A 5822-nucleotide genomic window follows, 5' to 3' on the forward strand; every position below is an offset into this window, starting at 1 on the left:
ATCAGTGACCCGGTTGGACTAGTAAAGTTATTTTTTATGTAATTATTTTTAGTTTTTATTTCGATCAAGATCAGTGAAGAGCAGACTAGTCTAGCTTTCTTCTTGTAAGTCATATTTGTGCGTTCTGATAAATAAGTTAGATAAAACGCTGTGTCTTTTGCTTTTAGAAGAAATGTGAACAACCTCCCTTCTAAATGAGCAATTTTATAATAAAATTCTGTTTTTGTGCAAAAAGTAATTTTTTTATATTATCGATTTTATTATTTTTTCCTATTTTTTATAAATAAAAATTCCTTATTTTCATGTTATTAAATAAGTATATAATTATTAAATATTAACCTCCATGTTTTAAGTTTTCACTGCTTTCCTAATTCAATGCCGGACCATTGATGTCTGATTATGTTTTCCAAAAATTTTTTAAGTTTTAAAAAATCTGAAAAAATTTTGGTATATTTTTTCAAGAAAACAATTTTACAATAATATGATTCGTTTTACATCGATACGTTTTTTATTTTTTTATATGTGTCCGAAGTTGAGCCAGAATTGTCAAAATTTGTTGTTGCACTAAAAAGTACGTAATTTTTTTCTACCAAAATTTTTTTAATTTTTTAGAGCCCAAAAAATGTTTGAAAAACAATTAGACGCCGATGGCCCGGTTAAACTAGGAAAACAATGAAAAAAAATGTGAGACATTAATATTTAATAATTAAATAATAATAAATAATTAAATAATAAAAAAGACATTTTGCATTATTCTCTTTATTAAATTTAAGTTTAATAAAAAAGTATTAACAAATATATTGCAATAAAAAATTAACGACATGATGTTCTTTCCATATCGTAATTCTTAATTTATTTTTAAGTATTATTACACAATTTATAAATTAATTTTTTGTAATTGTTTCAAAATTCTGTACTTGAATTCTTATAAGTACAAGGAAAATATATCTTATAGTCTATCTTATATCTTTAATCTGATATAATTATATTATTTATTAAATTTTTTGGGAGATTTTAATTTATAAATTTATGCCTGAGATAATATTTTCCGCAATAAGTTATATTTACAGGTTTTTAAGATAATAGTAGCATTATTATTAAATTAATGCAATAATCAATTAACAAATAGCCAAGCTCGTACATTTTAAGAAAAGTTTGTCAAATTGTAGCAAAAAAGCAATAAATTTCATACAGATGTGAAATATAATATCTGACGATGTCTGCAAATTGATAGCAGAGATCAAGCAAAAAATTTGCCGTTACAACTCCTGTTCGTTTTTGTTACTAATCTGATGTGTGGGTTCTGTCGACAGAATAGAATAAGTCACAGTTAATGTTAACTGCTAATATTTCTGATTAAATCTGTTGTTGTTGATTAAATCTATCGATATTCTGTTTATGTTTTTTTACTGGTATAAGATAAATGTCCCACTGACTAGACCTATGTCTGGATACATGCATAAAATTTATTATTATTAATCTCAAATGCTTTTTTTTATTGCTGTATTATAATTGAATTGCATTTAAAGATTATAATTAAATTGTAATATTACGTTTTAAAAAGTGTATTTGAGACTATAATACTAATATTAATTTAAATAAATAAAATGTAAATGTCCAATCATTGGGACCGGATAGTACCAATGTCTAGACAGTTTACTTACACAGAACTTTATTTATTTAAATTAATATTTTAATCTCAAATGTTTTTTACCTTAAAGATTAATTTGAATTTAGTTGTCCTTAAACATGTTTGTCATTAAACATCTATTTATAATATTTCAGCGTACTAATTGTGGTCATATATTAGAAACTTTTTTCTAATATAAATTGTATAATTTACAACTTAAAAAAAAACGTTTAAACGTTTATTGGCTATTGAGACATTTAGCTTAATACTGATATTATTTATATGATTGTGCTAGTTCGAATTGAAACACAATCTACAAAACTGATAATTGTGACTGTGTGTTCCAAAATTTATTGCCAGCGTTTAAAATCTATAGTTACTTTATGTATATTATATATTTTTAGCACTGACAATGAATTTTAGAACAAAGCCATATTTGTATATTCATATATGAATTTGTCTTTATTATACATTTCACTTAATATTATATTTATTATAAAATTCTTATTTTATCTATAACATTAAAAATATAATTGACATAAAAAAAATATAATTTTGACAATGATGCTGCATTAACAATGATAAGCATTATGTATAGCTATCGTAAAATGCTATCCCTTGTTGAAATTCATTATAGCCTTTCCGATAAACAATTTTTCTTGTATAAATTGTGTAAATATGTAAATTGCCCAAGTTGTCAACTTGTACAATGTCAGTATTTTTCTAAATTCCCAGGTATGCCCAGACATAAAATATACTTGAACTAAATTTGAGGCATATTAAAATCAAATATAATTATATTTGGATTATCAATTTTTGGGCCTTAGTGAAATTCTTACATAATCTATTTTGTGCAGGATTGGGTAATGCTAAGTTAAAAAGATAAAAGTTAAGTTAAAAAGTTAAAAAGTTAATTAATTTTAACTTAACTTAGTTTACATTTAGACTAAAGTAAGTTACATTAAGTTGTAAAATGTAACTTAAGTTACATTTTAGACTCTTAACTTTTTAATTTTATTTAGTTACATTTTATCTGTAATTATTAATTTTTTATTTAATTCTTTAAAGTTAAGTCTCAGACATAATACGCGGCAATAGCGATAATTTAAAATGAGATGAGAGTTGCAGAAGTGAGCAAATTTTCTAAGTGTTGACCAATGAAATTATAAATATTCTAGTGAATTTTCTCACTTTTATTAATTTTCATCTCATTTCAAATATTATCTCTCATCTCAAATATCATCTCATTTCAAATTACACAATCGACTCCCAGATTTCAATCTGTCAGAAATTTTGTATTTCAATGTATCTAGTTTCTGATAGGTTGAACTCTATTATTTCTTATTATTATCGCTACTCCCTCGTATTGTGTCTAAAGCTTTGGTCGTACCACAGGATAGTATTCATCGAATCTTATATATTAAACATACAAATAAAACATATAAATAAAACATATAAATAAAATATAGAGTATTTTCTAAATAAAGTATATATATTTGTCATTTCCATTGTTTGTAAGAGTGAAAACCTGGAATCATAAATAAAAGAAAGAAAAAAAATAAATTTAACTTTTCAATTATTTTTTTTTATTAACTTTAAATTCAATTAATTTTATTATAAATTATTATTAATTAATTTAGTATCTTAATTAAGTTAAATTTTCAAGGTTGTTAACTTTAACTTAACTTGGTTAAAAAAAAAAAATTAATTTACCCAACTCTGATTTTGTGTATATCTGTAATTTCAGATAATTAAAAATTTATCCGGAATTTACGAGTAAATTATATCTGATTTTTATTTGAAAATACATATTAATAGTTCAAACAAGGATTTCCATTTTTAATATAATATATTTAGTCTATTTAAGACTCCTGATTACTCGCGGCGACCATATTGAAATCGTGATGTCGAAGCGAGGAATGATACGTTAATTTATGCTATTTTTAAATAAAGACAATTTGGATAAAACGAAATGACGAGATTGTTTTAAAAACACTAAAAATCAATGAAAATTGTCCTTTCCTCCCTTAGTCAATAAATGATCGTAAAAGGTATGTAAAGTGAGTCTATATTTGAACAGAAACACACGATAATTGTTGAAACGAAAAAATACAAAAAATACACGTTTTTATACTATTCCAAGATAACTTTAGTTTTATAATAAATAATTACGACTTTGATAAGTACGAGACAAGTCATATTTTCACAATTAAGCAAATAATAACGAAATGGACATGCAACATAAATTTCGTCAAAACGTCACTTCTCCACGCCTACAAGTTTAGCCATTTATCGTGGTGCGATGCTGTTACACACATACAAGTACGTGCTTATGCATAGCTACATTCGATAATGCAAATCTGAGGCGTCGGAATGTTTCTTTTATATAGTGCACGTGACATATGCTATAATATAAGAGCACTCCGACGCTTCAGATTTGTATTACTGGACGCAGCTTATGCACGTGTTCTTGCCATCGGCACGCTGAGAGTGAAAGAAATAGCGAGCTCTTTCTCACACTAATCGTCGCTTGCTTCAAGCGATCGAAAATGTCTTATTAAACAAGTAAGAAAAGTTTCTTAAAAGTTTCTTTTTTTTTAATTGTGCAGTTCTTAAAAAAAATAAATTTTAAATTATTTTATAATATTGTTTATCAAATCTTTTAATAACGCAGATGTTATATAGCTGTACTAATATAATATATGTATGTACATATAATATAATATCCTTATTATTATCAGATTATAGAATATACTAGATATATTAATAAATAATTAATTAGACGATATACTATTAATTAATAGTACTTGATATCTTTTTTCGTGTAATCTTTCTTTATATACATATAATTATTATATATTATTTTGTATATACATATATATATTAGTTCTTTTATAGTTCTTTATATACATACAATTATAAAAAATTCTATTAATGTAACCGCTTTTTATGATTATGTGATATTGTTATATAATGTAATTATAAAAGAATTTTATAAGTTTATTTTTTTATGTTCAAATATTTTCCTAATATAAACAAAACGTATATGCTACATAATCGTGTTTGTGGTTACGACAAAAGTATTAATATTTGAATTTTTTCCTTTTAAAATAAAATTCTATTTACGAACAACATTTTACAATTAGTTATTTCTATAACAATAATTGTTCAACCGATAATTGCTTTATGGATAATTGCTAAAATAATTAATTCTTCGAGAGTATCAGTTATATTATAAGTAAGGACAAATCATCATTTGTGCAGTTTGAAGAGGTAGAATATATAGATATTTCAAAAATTACAAATAAAATGTATACTTAAAATTTTATTTTTGATACTGCGTTCTACTAAACATTACAACGTGCTATTCCGTATCTTGTATGAACAACGAATTTAATTTTTAATTATTGTTTATATCGAAAAAGAATAATTTCGAAGATAACATATTTAAAAAACAATAAAAAGGATTAAATAAACACGGATCGCTTACCCAATAATTATCTTCCTATTATTAAAAGTATATCCCTTCTAACACAACCAATACTTTAGCACTTAGTTACTGTCAATCTTCACATTTTCTTTTTAACGATAGCAAAATACAGAAAATTAAATATTTTAACATCAGAATGAAAATCCATTAAATAATAGCGATAACATGCATATCATTTTACATAATTGTAGATTTACTTCTAGCTGGATTGAAAAACCGAAGCATCTATTATACTAATTTAAATAATAAGTTCGGTTTTCTAACACAGTTACACGTACTAAGTCCAATTGTAATCACTCTGCAGCACAGTTACCCCGACGATTAGAATTGATGCTAGATATCGAATGTCGGCATCTTGGCGCACGCTAAATACAAAAGAAATTTTACTGTCGGAATTGCACAAAATGCTTTATAAACAAAATTTTCTTATTTTGTATTCAACCGTAAATATAGCACTTCGAATTTTGCTTTGTACAATGATGTCAAATTGTTTCGGTGTAAGGTCCTTCTCTGTACTACGACGAGTGAAAAACTATAGAAATATTCAGAGCAACAAGCGTTTAAATGCCGTATTATTATGCATTGAAGCAGAGCTTACTGTCGAAACAGATTATACTCGTAATTGTTTAATTAATGAGTTTGCCGTGTGAGAAGCGCAGAATTACATTGTAAAAGAAGTTGTAGAATTACATTGTAAAAATA

The sequence above is a fragment of the Atta cephalotes genome (genome assembly GCF_000143395.1).
Source record: "Atta cephalotes unplaced genomic scaffold scaffold00004, whole genome shotgun sequence".
NCBI classification, from domain to species: Eukaryota; Metazoa; Arthropoda; class Insecta; order Hymenoptera; family Formicidae; genus Atta; species Atta cephalotes.